This window comes from Podarcis liolepis, assembly GCF_965112155.1.
Source record: "Podarcis liolepis genome assembly, chromosome: 2".
NCBI classification, from domain to species: Eukaryota; Metazoa; Chordata; class Lepidosauria; order Squamata; family Lacertidae; genus Podarcis; species Podarcis liolepis.
In genome coordinates this window covers 65980139-65999457 of record NC_139555.1, presented here as the reverse complement: position 1 = coordinate 65999457, position 19319 = coordinate 65980139, and the positions used below count along the sequence as shown (strand labels likewise).

Genomic DNA, 19319 nt, shown 5'->3' with positions numbered 1-19319 from the left:
CCCTGAAGCAATCTTAGTACGCAATGTTTCTCTAGCCACTCATACACACTCATATTCTTGGTTCTTAAATGAGAGCGTTTGCCATGCTTCTTTTGGTGCGACGACACTGTTGAGCAGCAGAAACATGGTGGTTAAAATTCTTTAAAAGAGTATTTAATATTATTTCCACATATCAGGGATATTGGGAATGGGCCAACTACAGATTTCTAATAGGATTCTCAGTACCTTATTGAGTACAATTATTATAATTCTTTGGTGAAAGCCAAGACAGTGAAAATAGTATAAAACCTACATAATGTGTTTTTGGCCTACAACTCCCATGATCCCTAGCTCACAGGACCAGTGGTCAGGGATGATGGGAGCTGTAGGCAAAAAACATCTGGGGACCCAAGGTTGAGAAAGGCTGCTTCAGAGTCTGAAAGAGAGAGAATGCTATTACTTGCATATCATAGTTCACTTGAATCTATATGAATGTTCAACTGCCTGCTTGTTTATTATCACTGCTTAATACTTTTTAAAATAGCAGATAGGAATGTTTGCTGAACAAAACAAGTGCTGCACAAAACCCTTCTGATTGGTTAAAACAATTCCACACAACTTCTTCTTCAATAGCCATTTCTTATAGAAATAGGTAAGAAGGATGAAACTAAGGTGTTTAAAATCCCTGCATGATGACTTGTTTGAAGTATGCTTTGCAATTAGATGGTCTAATGCCAGATAAGAAACCTAAAGCACTGGGAAATGTTGATTTCTTGATTTGGTTATCTTTGAGTAATCTGGCTGCACTACAAATGGCAAAAAAACCCTTTTCTTATTTGAAAGGCATATAAAATTAGCCAGTAATGCATATTTGCTACTATGAGTTTGAAGTGTTCGCTTGCTTATATATATGTAAGTAGTATACCATGGGTTGTATCCAAAGGAATTCCCTGCTCTCTTCTCCCAACTGCAGCCCCTAAGGCAGACTTCCTCATACTTAACCCCCCAGATGTTTTGAGACTACAATTCCCATCAGTGGCATAGCGTGGGGGGTGCCAGGGGTGCCGACCGCACCGGGCGCAACATCTGGGGGGGGCACGAGTCCAGAGGGAAGGGACAAGTTCCTTCCTCCGCCGGGCTCCCCGCCGCCACCGCCAGCCTTGCGCCCTAACGCGCGCGCCCCCGCCATCGCTGTGGCTGCGCTCCGCTCACTGCTCGCAGGAGGAGCAGCCTCTGCACCCTGCCGCCGCCGCCATCCCCTCGGCCCAGCCACAGGCGGCGGCTGCTTCTGCCTCCATCCTCCTCCAGGCAAGCAGCGTTGTTTGCGCGGCAACTCGCAGGTTAGGGGTTGGGGGGGCGCAAATTACTTGCCTTGCCCCGGGTTAGGGGGCGCAAATTACTTGCGTTGCCCCGGGTGCTGACAACTCACGCTACGCCGCTGATTCCCATCATCCCTGACCACTGGTCCTGCTAGCTAGGGATCATGGGAGTTGTAGGCCAAAAACATCTGGAGGGCTGAGTTTGAGGAAGCCTGCCCTAAGCCTTCCAACACATTATCTCCTGAGCATAAAGGAGTTCTCAGGAAATGCTTTGGATGTGGCAAAGTGGGGACTGCAGTGGGAGAGGAAATTGTGGACAATCAGGGGAAAACATCATTGCTTCTTTCACACGTTTTGTATAGAACAGCCAAGTAACATTTTTGCCTCTTTCCATACACTTGACAATAGTACTTCTTTTGAGCATGTAATATTTGGAAGGGGCAGATTCCATTCATCAGATGGTTGCTAGAATTTTCCCATTCCTATCACTTGAGACACTGCAGAAGGGAGTGAGGAGCACAAAAATCAACCAACCAACCAACCAATCAATCAATCAATCAATCAATCATATATGGTAGTGGACCACCAGTTGACTGCCACTGCAACTAAGAAATGGATTTTAGCTTTTCAGAAGTCCTTATTTCATAGCAATTATCTAGATTACTACCCTTAAGTGTATCTTTAAAGCATTTTAAATATTCAAATGTATGCACATTTAAACTGTTGTTTTTTTTACTGAAGAAATATCAGGCAAATTAATAATCTTAAAATTAGCTGAGTAAACAAGATTTTGGTCTTTACTTTTACAGAGTGGGCTCATCTCATGTCGTTTCCCTTCCAGAGAGTAGAATGTATCAATTAGCAATAATTGCACCTCGGATTAACCTCATTGTCTACGATACTGCCACTGCGCAAAGCTTCCAGAGATACTTCAAACAATTATACACCCAAGGTATATAGAGACTGAGATAGACCAATTTTTGAGAAGGAATGGACTACCAAAATTGTCTCAAGAAAACAGGACAATCCTGAATTACAAAATAACACAACAAGAGATTGAAGGTGCCATTCAGAATATGCAATTGGGCAAATCTCCAGGGCCAGATGGGCTCACCTCCAAGTATTATAAGACACTGAAAGATTACCTCATACAACCATTACTAGAGGTTTGCAATGAGATTATGGAGGGGAAGAAGGCACCTGAATCGTGGAAAGAAGCGTTCATCACTTTGATACCCAAACTGGAAACTGAAAAGACACAACTTAAGAACTACTGTCCCATCTCTCTCTTAAATGTAGATTACAAAATTTTTGCAGATATTTTGGCAAATAGATTTAAAAGAGTTTTAAATGAAGTGATTCATAAAGATCAGGCAGGCTTTCTCCCAGGAAGACATTTATTTGCTAACACAAGGAATATTATTGACATTCTGGAACTTTTACAAACAAATATTAATACAAAAGCAGTCTTAATCTTTATAGACGCGGAGAAGGCCTTTGACAACATCTCATGGAAGTTTATGAAGAAAAACCTTGAAGGGATGGGAGTGGGACGGGGGTTTGAAAATGGCATAGATGCAATCTATTCAGAACAAAAAGCTAAATTGATAGTTAACAATGTGGTGACAGAAGAGTTTAAGATTGAAAAAGGAACACGACAAGGTTGCCCTATTTCCCCTTTGTTATTTATTTCAGTCCTGGAGGTGCTCTTGAATATGATTAGAGGGGACCGGTTGGTTGAAGGAATTCAGGTCGGAGCTAAACAGTATAAACTTAAAGATTTTGCAGATGACCTGGTTTTGACATTACAGGAGCCAGAATCTAGCACGAAAAGAGTTTTAGAATTGATTCATGAGTTTGGTCGGGTGGCGGGATTTAAACTAAACAAGCAAAAAATTAAGGTATTGGAAAAAAAATTGACACCTTCAGAATCAGAAAGGTTTCAGAAAGAGACAGATTTAAATGTGGTTAAAAAGGTGAGATACCTAGGGGTGAACATGACAGCCAGGAATCTGAATCTATTTAAGGATAATTATGAAAAATGTTGGTCAGAAATCAAAAAGGATCTAGAAAGTTGGTCAAGATTGAAACTTTCCTTGTTGGGGCGAATTGCTGCTATAAAGATGAATGTATTGCCAAAAATGCTGTTTTTGTTTCAGACCTTACAGATTGTTGACAAGGTGGAGTGTTTCAGGAAGTGGCAGAGAGATATCTCTAAGTTTGTCTGGCAGGGCAAAAAGCCCAGAATAAAGTTTAAAATATTAACTGATGCTAAAGAAAGAGGGGTGTTTGCCCTGCCAGACTTAAGGTTGTATTATGAGTCAGCAGCTTTCTGCTGGCTGAAAGATTGGCTGCTTCTTGAGAACACTGATGTTTTGGATTTGGAAGGATTCAACAATGCTTTTGGATGGCATGCATATTTGTGGTACGACAAGGTTAAAATTCATAAGGCTTTTAAGAACCATATTGTCAGGAAAGCAGTGTTTAATGTCTGGACAAAATACAAAGACTTACTAGAAAACAAAACCCCAAGGTGGTTGTCACCAATGGAAGCTAAGGCCCGGAAAAGACTCAATATGGAGGCCAAATGGCCGAAATATTGGGAAATACTAGAAAAAGATGGAGATACTTGGAGATTGCAGAGTTTGGAGAAATTAAAGGATAAAGTGCGAGGTTGACTACATTATGCTCAGATTAAGGAGGTTTTCAATTCGGATAAAAAGATAGGATTCCAGGTGGAAAAATCGAAACTAGAAACAGAACTGTTAGAACCTAAGACTAAGGTACTTTCAAAAATGTACAACTTGCTGTTAAAATGGAATACACAAGATGAAACGGTTAAATCAGCTATGATAAAATGGGCACAGGATATTGGGTACAATATTATGTTTGCTGACTGGGAAAGGTTATGGACCACCGGGGTGAAGTTCACGGCATGTAATGCCTTGAAAGAAAATGTTATGAAAATGATATATAGGTGGTACATGACCCCAGTCAAGCTTGCAAAAATATATCACTTGCCTGATAACAAATGTTGGAAATGTAAGGAAACTGAAGGAACATTCTTTCACCTCTGGTGGACCTGCCCTAGGGTTAAGGCTTTCTGGGAAATAATATATAATGAATTGAAAAAGGTATTTAAGTATACCTTCTCTAAGAAACCAGAGGCCTTCCTTTTGGGTATTGTTGGTCAGAGGGTGTTAAAGAAGGATCAAACTTTTTTTATGTATGCAACAACAGCAGCAAGAATACTTATCGCAAAATATTGGAAGACCCAAGATTTGCCCACCGTGGAAGAATGGCAGACGCAACAGATAGACTACATGGAATTGGCAGAAATGACTGGCAGAATCCGAGACCTGGGAGAAGAGGCAGTGGAAGAGGACTGGAAAAAGTTCAAGGACTATTTACAAAAACATTGTAAACTGTATGAGTGTTAAGAAAGATGCAGGACTGAAAACAACATGGCACCAGCAACTTAGTTGAAAGAAACATGAGAATAAGTAAGATCTGAGAAATAAGATAAACTTTGGAATAACATTATGTCTAAATTAAGTATTTAACTATTTGATAACAATGCTTAAAGTCGGGGACATAATATTTGAAAACTACAAAATAAGTGTTGAAACAAGGTGGTAAATTGCTGTTTATAATTCTATAACTGGGAACGCAGAAATGGGAGATGTGAGGAAGTCCAAAAGCTTAAGAAAAGATGGATGTTGGACATTTGATTTTGTGGTGTGTTTGTTATTATATGTTACCTTTGTTGTTTTTCTCTGTTGTTTTTTGTGTGTTGTATTTGGGTGAGGGTGTTATATGTGAACTTAATGTTTAAAATCTTTAATAAATATTTTAAAGAAAAAAAACAGAGAGTAGAATGTAAAAGGGTTTTGCTTGTCATTCTCTGGACTGAATGTTTTCAACAGTTTGTTTTAGGGGGTCGTGCAATATTCAGCACAGACAGACTTGCCTATGAGTTTCTTGAGCAACCTTGAGCAAGTTGAGTTGTCAAGGTTTGTTAAACACTGATGCTCACAGGTCATCTCCAAGAAATAATAGAATTAGAATTAAGGTGCGATTTGCCTCAATGCCTAAAGTACTCCATATAGCTTACATCCATAAGCCCCTGTGATCTATATCTATGAGCCCCATATTAACCATGCCCAGTGGAAGGCTAAAACTTACCTAAGGCCATCAAGTGAGCTCCTGGGTGAGTGCATTTCACCCACTTTGCGGCCTGTTAGATACATGCTGATATGGTTCCCTGAGTTGATGGAACATGCTGAATGCCAGGAAATAATGAATTCATCCCATTGCAACAGTGTGATGGGAGCAAAGTTATCAGAGCAACATCTCAAAAGTAAAGGGTACATTAGAGCTGTGACATCTGAAACAAATGACATCCATTCTGTTCTCTGGAAGGGTGATGTGTGGAAATAAGGGCAGTCATTAATTTTCATGGGGCTGTGATATATAGAAGGAGGGACAGCCCTTTAAGCTGAGTGGAAGAAATATCTACAACACTCAGTGGAGATCTATAATACCTCAACTTTCATCAACCAAATCAAAACCACATATATGGAACTCGTTCAGTTATGTTTTTACTAGACATCTACAGCTGAGCAGGCCCTTGTTGCTATGCAATAAAGCTGTCTAACACACACACACTGCTTAGCAGAAGAGAGAAGTGAGACGTAAAGGCACTTCAACCATGAAACTTAGAGAATAAAGTTGTCTTGAAATGGTGGCTAATGGTTAACTGAGCAGTTGTCATACGGTTGTCACTTCGGAGAGTATTCCACAACTGGGGTACCATCACAGATAAGGCCTTCTCTCTCTCTCATTACCAGCCTAATCTCCAAAAGCAGAGGTGATCTGCAATTGGTCCTCTAACAATAATTGCAAAGAAAAGCCGTATTTATAGCTCACCCTTTAGATACTTCTCCTAATCTATATAGTATTTTATAGGTCAAAACCAGGACCTTTGATTCAGATATAAAACAAACTGGAAACAAGCGAAGATTTTCCCAATACTGATCAGACATAACCTAATCAGAAGTGCCAGTCATTAATCTGGTGTCTATATAGTTGTTCCTTGCTTGTCAAACTTAATCCATTCCAATAGTCTGTTCAACTCCCGGAACCCTTTGAAAACCAAGGCGTGGCTTCCGATTGGCTGCAGGAGCTTCTTGCACTCAATTGGAAGCTGTGGAAGCCGCGTTGGGCATTCAGCTTCCGAAAAACGTTCGCAAACCGGAACACTCACTTCTGGTTTTTTGGCGTTCAGGAGCCAAAATGTCCGAGTACCAAGGTGTTTGAGAACGAAGGTATGACTGTATTCAGAAATAGCTGAACTTTTAAGTAGTGTTGTATGAGTCTTGAAGTTTCCAAACTGTTAACAGTATATGGTCAGTAGGGATTCAATGCCATGGGCCTCATGCCACTGTTTCAAGACAACCCACAATTTGCTGATACCATATGGCTGTTTAATCATGAACTTCCACCTTGAAGTAATGGTACAAGTGCAGAAACTGTGGCAAGCAATTAGAGAAAATGGCAAGTGACTGAAACCTGCCTGCTTCTGAAGTGTTGCTTTATTCCTCATGTTCTGAAACCAAAGGATTCCTTGCCATACTCCTATCAATAGTATACTTCTCTTCCTTCTTTTAACCCACTCTTAGTTGTCATTGTATTATATTAAAAACATTCTCAGTTTTGACTCAAATGTGAATTGGTTTGCTTTTCATAATCCTGTCACACATCACCCCAATCTCTGAGTGGGGAGACACTCCTGGGGTTCAGAGCACTTTTCCAGCGTTCAGTTTCCTCAGAAATGAGGCTCAACAGAGACTGTGGTGTCTTTGGGATATATGGTTTTATTTGCACATATATAAAACCTGAGCATATGATGGAAGGGCTCACAGCATTAACACCCCAACAGATCTCGCTTCTCCATTGGTTTCTGGAGAAGACCCAAAGTTCAGCACAGAGCAAACATGTCTCCATTTCTCCAGCTTCTAGCTTGCTTCCAGCTCACCCACACAACTCTGGCTATTGTTCTTCTGCCTACCAGCTAGGTGCTGAAAGGCCCATCCATTTATTTCTATGGTTACCTATTTGGCTTGTAAATCACAGTAGTTAACTAGCTAAGCAAAGTCATGACCTTAACAAACAAACTGGTTTGGCTGGTTACCTCTTACAGGTTCCCACTTTCCGACAGAATCACAGGTTTGGAAGGGGCACAGGATAGCATTCAGACAGAGCCCTCCTCCAAAAGAACTCATAACAATGCATTAGCAACTAATACATAAAAGCTGGAGGTGGCCAGCTTCTTCAGCATGTCTGAGCGATTGGGAAATAAAGCTGTTTGGGGACTAGAAACTTGCTGGCTATGACTTCATCATCTCATTTCAACAGCTGGGGGTAGTGAGGAGCACTATAGTAAGACCCAAAGGATCATGGAATATTTTCTTCCTGCTCCCTTTACTGGCACTGAGCTCTCCGCTGCATCATGGGACATAACCCTTGTGGCCTGTGCATAATCACAGAAGTTTCAGCAATTATATCCTGGTTCTCAATGGATGAAGCACCAGCTGGAGAGTGTGATTCTTGCACTCTTTTCACCTCACTAGCGTTCTTTGATGAAGGTAAGGAGAAAAATACACAAGGGCTATGCCATAAGATTTTCTCTGATTTCAGAGCATAAATATAATTCTTATACAATACACAATAACTTGCTTTTTAAACTAAACAATTGCTTTTCCAGTTCTCCAATGCAAATAGTAAAATCACAACCAACCAGTCCTAATTTCAAACTATTTCAGTTCTAAACAATCTGTGTGTATCCAGGATAATATTTCCTTATCTCCTCCTGCTCTCAATTCTAATCCAAAGTACAGAAGAAAATGCTATGCCCAATTTAGGCAAATAATCTGCAACACACACAAGTTATATTGGCACAGAGCAAACAAGAACGAAAGCAACTCTGCTCTAAACAAGATAAAATATAACTGCAAGGAGCACAGGGAAATTGATTTAGTGGTCTGATCCAAATATATAAGAACATGGGCAAAGATCTACACTGATGGCACACTCCGTGTGCGTTTTAACTGGTGCATGTTTTTCTTCTCTTCCCCTGGCCCCTTTTCTAAAGGATAAGGAATAGTGGTGGTTATTGCATCACGAAGCGTTATAGAGACAAGAGGCCTAAAGAGCATTGCTAGACAGAAAAAAAATGAAGGTATTACTGTTATCCATAATCTCTTCAAAGTAGAACAGGGAAAATGTTAAGAGTTTACATCTTGACATATTTCTCAACAGTTCAACTTCTCAAAAGGAAGCTAAGAATCTAGAGACTGCGCTACTTTGAAAACTGAAGTGTTTTTCTTGGCCAAAGTTTCCCCGCGCCTGGTCTAAAAGATTATCTCCTTCCACATCTTACATGGAGGCCGTCCTCTGCATCACAACATGCTTGCATGCTAGGTTAGTCAGGATATGTGACAGGGCATAAAGTCCGCACATGCATTGGATTACTGCTCTCTGGGATGGGGGTGAATTAGGTTGTTGTACCGTTCCCATGAACTGTTTCTTTCCCACTCTTTTGTACAATACCATGAATGTATACAGCAGTGCAAACGCTACATTTGAGCCACCTTAGAACATCCTGCTACCTGTTACCTGAGCAACTAAGTATTGTTTGGGCTTTGTTTAGCTCCCACCATAGCCTGAGATTCTTGAAAAAATGTTCTACAGTCATACCTCGGGTTACAGCCACTTCAGGTTGCATTTTTTTTTGGGTTGCGGACCGCCGAAACCCGGAAGTACTGGAACGGGTTACTTCTGGGTTTCGGCGGTCGCACATGCAACTAAATCGCGCTTTGCGCATGAGCAGAAGCACCGAATCGCAACCCACGCGTGCGCAGACGCGGGTTGCGAACGCTGCAGGTTTCAAACATGCACGGATCACATTTACAATCCGAGCGTCGACTGTACTAGGAAACACTCAATTCTACATATTCTGCTAGTGACCTGCTTGGTCCTTCTTTGTATTTATTTTCATAAAGTTGATACACTGCTTGATTGTAAAAACAAACAAACAAAAAACCTCAAAGAGGTTTACGAAAAGATAAAGCAATAAAAAACGAAGAACAATTTACAACCCTACTTCAAAACACACAAAAGTTAAAATACTAAAACAGATTAAAACTACCTCAACTTTCTAAGCATCAGGGTAGGCTTGTCTAAACAAGAATGTTTCTAGCAGGTGCCAAAAAATGCTTTTGTTACCTGACTTGGCTTCTGCCAACCTAGTCAGCCCATGCCCCTTTTTTATGTACATTGTAGTCTGATTTTACAGACAACTACCTTTGCCTCATGACTAAACCCACCAAGTTTACCCAGCTGCCAACCTTGATTCTTATTCAGACAGATTATTGCCTCCTTTTCCAGTTTCCTGACAGCAACTTAAGTATTCTTCTCTATTGCTCTAACTCATGTAGGTAGCAAAATCTTTATCATTCTATCTCAGTCTGTTTTGTACTTGATCCTCCATGGAACCTCTACCCTAGCTCTGTACTGGGCTATCATTTTGTGCATTCATCATGATAGAGAGTATTAATATCTGCGCGGGGTACAGAGAGAAGCAGCAGGCTTCAGTTTGTATCCCCTGACCTTACTGCTGCCAACTAAAGCAACACATTTGGATTTTCTCTCCAGAGCATAGCTCAGTTAACTCACTTTTTTATTTTTAATGTCCTTCCATTTAAAAGAACAAGAAACACCCAGGACAAGGTGAGGGGAGATCTTTCACACATCCATACAAAATAAACTTTTGTGTACTAGTCTGGCTGAGGTAAGGCAAATAAAAAAGGGATAAATGCTGCCTGGCGATACAAGGACCCACGCCACGTACCTCTGACTTTTTCATGCATCAAAAAACCTGCTGTGCAGTTACTTTCAAATCACACACAAACATGCCAGGTAAGGTTCATTGGTCACTGCTGAGGAAAGGCACTGTACATTAAAACAAACGGCAATAAGACATACATTTGGTAGTCTCTCTCCTTCCTTAAATGTTTCATGATTTATTTGAAAAAGAAACTTCATCAGGACTGAAGTGGAAAGTGGAACCGAAGTATGTTACTTTTTTTAAAAAAACAAACACTTATCCTTCAAGATACTCACAGAAAAACTGCATATCCCAATGTGTTTCCTAGTATTCCCGTTTGGGCAAAATGCAGAGAAATAAACACAATAACTATAACACCAAGACAATGCCCTTATGTCTTACAAATGTGTACACCAAGCTATTTAGTCAAACTGCTTCGAAACTACTCAGCAATAGCCTCAGTCTCCTATATGCCTCCTATATATGCATATATTACATCTGCATTTACTACAATAATGACAAACTATATATTAAACCGTGCTATGGAACTTCATCAAGTTTGTAGTTATTCAGCCTTAAGATATATTTAACAAGTGGCATTTCCACAAGGGGAGGAATAAGTTGGCAAATGCCTGTATAAGGGAGAGAGAAAAAGACCAAAGCAGTTTTCCCTGTAAGATCAAAACTTAAGAAAAAAGTTAGGAAGGCGGCAAACCCTAATTATTATTATTTTGTTGTTGTTTTGCAAACAGCCTGGCAGATTTCCAACTTCTCCTCCTTGCCTTTAATCAATGAACTGAGTACAAATAGTCCCTTCTACATCAGAACAAAGGAACAGAAATGCCTAGCCTGGAGAAAGAACAATAGCTTCTTACCTCTCTCTTTCAGAAGTCAGAGGAAACTGCTGAATCCAGGGACTCTAGCAGGGGTGTGGGGGAAAGATGCAGTGTTGCCTTCAGAGCTGCACGAGGCCTACCCTGCGTTTAGAAGCTGTCCCTGTCAGATTTTCCAACAGCAGAACTGTGGCCAAGTCCCTGCCCATGCCTGAAGAATTTCCTGAACAGCATTCCCGTTCTTTCTCTAACTGCTTTGAAACCACACTCTGTCTTTTACTTCAATAAGGCTTTGTCAGGCCAAGTTACAGCTACTGGTCTGGCTCCAGATATCAATTGAAAACACATGTGTTTTGCATTAAAGAGCCCGCTTCCCCACATACAATCACTCCTCTGCAATAAGCGCTGGAGCTCAAAATGTTTCGCATTTGGAACTATAATGCAAATCATTTCTGCAGCAACTATGGACACTGGTAATATTTTGGCTTCGGCGAACGGAGTTTTATTGCCTTTGCCGCCTGTGTATCAAAGATCCCAAGATAAAATTAAGGCAACTTTCTCAATCTCACGAAACCTAGTAAGGAAAGGAATTCGGATTTCTATTCAGTGCCAGCCTCCCTTTACCTATGCTGCTGCCTCATTTTAATTTCAGTTGCGAAAAGGGAAGGCGTATTTTTAGAATCTCTAGGCTCTGCTCAGCACATTGCTGCTGTATTCTAATATTGACATGCACGGCTGTAAGCTGCAGATGCTAAAAATACTACAATTATGTCTGAGCTCTCTCGCTCTTTTTTGCCCTGACAGTCCCTCAAACATACACACACAAAATCCTACGTGTGTGTGTGTGTGTGTGTGTGTGTGAGAGAGAGAGAGAGAGAGAGAGAGAGAGAGATTGTCCTGTTTGTCAGAATGAGTCCCAGTTCTTGATACTTTTCATTTCCAGCTGATATCATGGATTATGATGCCAAATAGCTTTCGCTGCTTAAGATGTCACGAAATTGACATGTGTTTGTGCAGGGGGATAACAAGTAACAATCAAACCAACAGAATCAGAGTTCTGTCTGCCCCCTTCTTACCTCCTCTACAATCAATTAAGTGCCACCAATTTGGGGGGCGGGGGTGGGGGAGGAGGGAGGGAGGAGCAGCAGAGTTGTCAAGGTAACCATACAGAAAGGAAATCCTTTACAGGAAATAATGTTTGTTTTAAAAAAAAAAGTTAGAGGAAATCAATCTCAAATAGGTCATTTTTATTTTGGTCAATCCATTTTCTTTTTACTCCTAAATACGTCCTTTCACGCTTCCCCAAAAGAGTTATTAGAAAATGTTAAATTGAAGTTGCCCCTATAGCTTCATGAGCTCTTAAACCACAAGTTGTTGTTCTTAAGAGCATGCATGCTACGTATGAGTGTGTAGCCTAGTATTTTGGTTCAATGGGCTCGTGCAAAACATCTCCATATTCATTGTGCTTACAGGAAGCTGGAGAGTAAAGTCTTCTTTAAACTAGAGGTGGGAGGACAATTCTGTTCAACTTTAGTTTATTTTGCACTCTTTCATATTAAAGCAGCTTAACCTCTTTTCCTACCATTTGATTATTTTTTTAAGTCTACCCTTCTACTTCTGCCTGTCACTGTCATATATTGTTCCATGTCTTCATTAGTTTATATGATTGTGCATAGTGTGGAGAAAATGGATAGGGATTTTTTCCTCCATCTCTCATAATAAACCAAAAATCATCCAACAAAGCTTGGATTTTAAAAGGTTCAGGACACAACTTCTTCACAGAACACACAAACTACAGTGGTACCTCGGGTTAAGAACTTAATTCGTTCCGGAGGTCCGTTCTTAACCTGAAACTGTTCTTAACCTGAAGCACGACTTTAGCTAATGGGGCCTCCTGCTGCTGCCGCGCAGCCAGAGCACGATTTCTGTTCTCATCCTGAAGCAAAGTTCTTAACCTGAGGTAATATTTCTGGGTTAGCGGAGTCTGGGTTAGTGGAGGTACAACTGTATAGTAAAGGCTTCCACTAACATGAAAAGGGTTTAAAGGGATTAGGCAAACTCAAGCAGACAGAGTGCTGTTGAGTTATGCCCTGCACAGGGACTTCCCATAGGTTTCTGGTTGGCCAATTCCAGAGCAAAATTCAGGATTAGATGGGTCTGAAACAAGGGCCTTCTTAGATTTTCATGATTTTTTAAAATTTCAGACTTCCAGCTGTATCTGGAGACACCAAGGATTAAACCCTAAACCTTTTGAAAGCTACATATATGTTCTACCTCTGGGCTATGGCTCCTCCCCAGTCTTTTATCCTGTCCTTCCTGGACTTATAGTCTTTTTGATCCCTTCCTTTGCTTATATGTGCTTCAATCATTACTAACTGCATTTCCTAGTGTCGGGTCTGATGGCCTGCCCTCTATCCAGCTTGATTTTTCTCAATCCAGTCATCTCATTGTACACTGTCACTTTCTTCTCTTCTACTTTTTCCTCTTGCTGTCTTTCTATATTCAGATACTATTTTAATTCTGACCTTCTAAACATCATGTGATTGCAAGGGAGAATATGAATTTAACCATCAATGCTAAAAGTGATTCATCCACCACACCCAAACATTCAGTACAGACACTGCTTATCCTGTCACCCTATTTAAACTGAATCTTTTGTACAAGAGCCAAGCCAGTAACATAAAATGAAACCAAATCAAACATGTTATGTACGAGGAAAGCAAGATATAATGATGAAATGCAGCCAGATATATTTTCAGTTGCAGGAACTGACTGATAGCAAAAAAAAATTGAGAGAAAGAGTGTGTGTGTGTGTGTGTGTGTGTGTGTGTGTGTGTGTGTGTGAAGCATGGAACGAACAGTTATGGTACACTATCTCTGCAGCAGGATGAGTCTACATGGAGAGTCTCCTTACTACAGAAATAAATTGGCTTGCCAAGTACATCCTTCTGAGCATGAAGAGCATTTCAATGTCAATGTGAAGGATCTCATGTTTGAATGCTTCCCCATGTAGAGACACTCTGCACATATTTGCTGATGGACTGGTCATCTGAATAATCCAAAAGGGACCAAGAAATATTTTCAAAGTGTTTGCAATGAGGAAAAAAGCAAGCACAGATGGGGAGAAATCTGAAAGAATATCTGGGTGAACTGAGTCTTAGACCAACTTGTCTATCATGCAGAAGCAGAAGCAGAAACAGAAGGTGCCCTTCAGAAAACCAAGGATATTACAGTGCAGTAAAAGCAACTGAGAAGAAACTTAATAACCATTCAAATACTGAGTGTCAATGAGCTAAAACTGTGTCAGGCTCACACTCTGTAAATAATGTGTGGTGGTGGTTGTATTTTTGTGTATTAGACTTGGTGGTTTGAATCATAACAAGTTGGATAAATTTCTCCTAGTATGCTCTTCTTTGCTATGAGCACTTTATCTAGTCAACACTAATCCTTTATAAAGGTTAATCTTAGAGCATTTACAATATTGGGTACTCCTAAACTACCTTTGCTATTTTTTAAGGGGGGGTGGCATTTCCGTGCGCTGCTCTGGTTTGCCAGAAGTGCCTTAGTCATGCTGGCCACATGACCAGGAAGCTGTCTGTGGACAAACGCCAGCTCCCTCAGCCTATAGAGCGAGATGAGCGCCACAACTCCAGAGTCGTTCACGACTGAACCTAATGATCAGGGGTACCTTTACCTTTAAACCATCTTTGCTATTTTTAAAGGGGTGGGAGTGGTATGAAGTACTTTATTACCTACCCTTGATGGATTCTTTGGGCCATGGATTATTTTCATCATTAACTCTGCCAGCTATACAGTATTGTGCAGTCACGTCCAAGTGCAATATTGATGAACAGAAACAATATTTGTGGTAAGATGTTCATTTTAACTTTAAGCTATCTTGCTGAGCCAGGATAATATATATGTTGACAATTTTCCCATAAGTTTTCAGATACAGCCAGAAATTCCCTGTGTTTATATTCTGTTAAGTCATTTAAGTTCATGGTTTACCCAAGTTCATGGTTTCTTAGTTCATGTGTAACCTGCTAAACACCATCAGTTGCCTTCAGGTTTCAGAAGGCATATTGACTGTGAACCATTTGGTCTTACTCAGGTTTACAATAAAGCAGAATATATTGCAAAATAGGTAACTTCCCATTCAAGCTAAATTCCAGAAATACCTTTATTATTTCTAACTGATATTGTAATTGGTTCTAGAAAAAAATGGAAAATAAATTGTTAATCTTGCACAAAAATGGTTATATTTTTACGTGTGCATTGGTGTGTTTTACAATAAAAAGGCAAGAGAAGATTGTTTCAACTAATAAGTTTAACTCCAAGTATATTTCTATTTCTACATATACCTGTATGGAGTGTTTAAATAATCCTGCAGTAATTGATTCAAGCTGGCATGCCAGTATAGGGAGTACAGTATAATGGTTCAGCAGATACCACTACTCTGAAATTAGTTTTGCTTTTATTGTTGTGTATATGTTTGTTTATATGAGAGGGAATTGTGTTTGATATTGACTGAACAGCAATACAGAATCAGAGAATCTTAACCAGAGGGTCTCTGAAGGTTAAAGTTTATGATAAACAGCTAAATAGAAATTGTTTTCCCCACTTTCATATTTCTTCTGTGAGTTTTTAAAAGAAAACAGAAGACCCCACCATGCCAGTATAAGGAGGAGTTAGACAACTGGCTTGTTTATTGCAGTGAAGATACAGTGCCTCCTTGCCCTTTGCCACTTCTTGTGGTGACGAGTAACATTAAGAATGATCTATGTCAATCTTGTACCTCAAGATTGTGGGTAAAACCTCAGTGCCTAGGACTTGCCGATAGTATGGTCGGCGGTTCGAATCCCCGCGGTGGGGTGAGCTCCCGTCGTTCGGTCTCAGCTCCTGCCCACCTAGAAGTTCGAAAGCACTCTTAAGTGCAAGTAGATAAATAGGTACCGCTTTATAGCGGGAAGGTAAAGGCATTTCCGTGTGCTGCGCTGGTGCTGGCTCACCAGCTGCAGCTTCGTCACGCTGGCCATGTGACCCGGAAGTGTCCTCGGACGGCGCCGGCTCACGGCCTCTAGAGCGAGATGACCCCGCAACCCTAGAGTCGGACATGACTGGCCCGTACGGGCAGGGGTACCTTTACCTTTACCTTATGTCAATCTTGTACCTCAAGGAGTAAATTCTACTCATGAATAAGTTATCTACAAAGATCACATTTTATCTACACTGTGCTGTAGAATTTGCCCCAGAATCTGAGCTGCAAACTGACCTTCCAGCCAAATGTACTCCACCCCTGCCAATCTCAGCCCTTACCCAACTAATTAGCCGGATGGCTTCTATCATTTGCAGGCTCTTCTCAGAAATAATTCAAGACTTCCAGGCTAACAGAGCTTATGATTAGGTAAAATAAAAATTGCTCCTTTTCATTTCTCAGGCAAACTTAATGTTAACTACCTTGAATGACTTTTAAACTACCTGGGCTGTAATTTTTGAGGCCGCATTACCATTCTGAAAGAAAATCATATGCAATATGGCAGGTGTTTAATGAGAAAGGGGTGGGAGGGGGGAGAAACATGATTTGTGGTATGAATGGCTTCCTCCAGGTTTTTATTCCAAACGGGGTCTGCCTTAAACCCACAAAAATAAAATGTGCCGAGGATATGCTTGCATATTATGCAGATGTGTGAGCTGATATTCCCTTGGCAAGGTCAGTAATGAATTCTCCATTAAATCTTAATGTGTCCACATTTGTTACCCTTATCTGAGCAACTCTCGCTTTTGTTCACTGACAATGCAAGTTGCATGCTGCTGCTCTTCATCCTAATATACTGCCCTGATGAAGGAAAATTGCCACCTCAGCCTGAAATGATGTTCAGTTGGAGCAAAAGGTTGAGCTTCCTTGCTGTTTTACTGTGATCTTATCAACACAGAAATGTGATTTATCAAAATAATAATAATGATGGCACGGTTGTTGGTCAACTCAAACCTGGCTGTTATGAACCGCATGCCCATTCATTTCTTGTCATCATCATCATGTTTAACTCTGTTTAGGATACAAAGCGTAACATGTGTCAACTGCTGACGTGTTATTTTTGTTTTAAAACACTGGGTACATAAACTGACATGTCTGAACTGAGCCCATGTGCAGCGTATCACAAAACAATTTTAATAAGCTCATTAGCAAGATCCTTGTAGTACAGTATGTAACCAAACAGGCTAGCCAGAAAAGCTCTGTGTCTATGGGCTAACAGCACTGGGGATAATAAATGCTATGTTAAGGAACTGAGGGAGGGTGATGTTTACATCTTCAGAAACTGCCATGGAAACCACAATTTTTATTCAGTATCCATTCAATCAGAGCAGACATGACCTCAGCACTGTCCGTCTTATCCAGGAAGCAAATGCAACCTTAGATTTGTATTGTACCTATACTGTATTGTACCTATATTGTGCAAGATGTTTTCATTTTTGTAGTCTTCCCTTCACAAACTCCAATTGGCCGGAGTGTACAATTCAAGAACATAGGAAGTTGCCTATGGTCCACCTAACACAGCATTGTGTTCACTGAGTCCATGGTTTCAGACAGTCTTTGCTAGCCCAACCTGAAGATGATAGGGGTTGAACATAGGACTTTTTGCATATGTACACCAAAAGGTGGCTTGTTTTTTCACATTGCACTTTTGCACATAGCGGTCTGCAATTGTAAACACCTTTGCACAATAACATCATCTAAAGTGGCAGCTACTACCTGTGTTGTTTCTACACACAGGTTTTCATATTTTCAAACTAGTGTGCAGCTGTGTTCTTTATGCTCTTTCTTCGCCCCTCTGCAGTTAGTGTTTAAACAGAACTTTCTTTCCTTTTTAATTTTTTGTAGTCCAAGGGACTGGAAACTAATGAGTTGATATACTGATATACAGAGAATATATATCAAGTACAGGTATATAGAGGTGGCTAAGTTACTCTGCTGCTTCCTATTCTACTTATTTCATCCATAGATAAGTTAAACATGGTGGGAGACAGTGGCACATCCCTGCAATGTCAGTAGATCTGCCTCAATAGGTGGTGACCTAGGAAAGCGCTCTCTGTGTACACATGATGGCAGTGCATTCTTGGTACAAAGCAGGTTATAAATGTTCCAGCAGAAGGCGCTTTAGATTTGCAGACAGTGTGGGACAGAGACGACATGGAGATGATGTTGGGTGTACAGTAAGGTTACTAGATGTCCCCGCTTCCTGGGGACAGTCCCCAGATTTACAAATCATTCCCCATACAAAATCCATTGAAGTTGAAAAGTGTCCCCAGATTCATTGAAAAAAATCTGATAACCTTAGTGTACAGCACCCCCAAAAGGCACCTGCATTCAGCACTGAATAAGACATTATCACACAGTGTATCTTTCACCTGAGTGGTGAGAGGTTCTGCTATATAAGAGAGGGCAGATACCAATAATTTTACAGATGTTAAAAGTATGTATTTTGCGAGCACCAAAACACGCACACAGGTAGAGTATGTGCTTCTAAGAAGAATTTGTCCAGATATCTTAAATCAGAGCTCTATGGTAAAACCTTTCAGCAACTGTGTCAAACAGCAAATCAGACTAGTTAATCTACCTACCCTGGCTCCCATCTCCTATACAGACCAGGGCTTGTCAATGGATTTTGAATCAGAGTAGATTTGGAGAGATGATTTATAGCACTAATTGTCTATTAGTTAGATATCTGGTATCAAGGTAAACACCTATTGTCAACAGAATTGCACTAAACCACACAATCCCAACAACTTCTGTAAAAGGGGACCCTTCCAATGTTGGTCTCGTCCTGCTCTTATCCCAATCCTTCATATCTATTTAAGTCCCCCTTCTGCACTGATTTGAGGAGTTCAGAACCTCTCACATATTTGTCTAACAAGAATTTATAAATATGTGGTGTGACCCCGTTTAACCAAGGGAGATATTACTGAGAAATATAATTGGTAGCACTTAGACACTAACCTTCCATTGCAATGCTAAGGGAAGGAAGGAAGGAGGCATTACTGAACTTGCTACTGACAAGGTGTGTGTGTGTGTGTGAGAGAGAGAGAGAGAGAGAGAGAGAGAGAAAGAAAGAGAGAGAGAGAGAGAAAGAGAGAGAGACAGACAGACAGACAGACAGACATTCTACAGAATCTGGTCCAGGTGGGTTTAAAGCTGTACTACATGACACTCACCACCAGAAGGAAAAATGCTCTTGTGCTCAGATCCTTCTTGCGGGTTTCCCACAGGCATCTGGCTAGCCACTGATAGAACAGAATGCTGGA

At 40.6% G+C, this 19319-nt stretch overlaps 1 protein-coding gene across 2 annotated transcripts in view; it reads right to left on the bottom strand.

Moving 5' to 3' along the window:
• SGCD (sarcoglycan delta) overlaps positions 1-19319 on the bottom strand; it is a 398371-nt gene that overhangs the window by 173418 nt on the left and 205634 nt on the right. Inside the window, exon 1 of one of the 2 annotated variants that reach the window (XM_083488522.1) lies at positions 11061-11347. The exons of the other annotated variant lie outside the window; for it this stretch is intronic. The gene's annotated coding sequence lies outside the window, so the exon portion shown is untranslated. Of the gene's footprint in view, positions 1-11060; positions 11348-19319 lie in introns of those variants that run through there. 2 annotated transcript variants of the gene reach the window in all.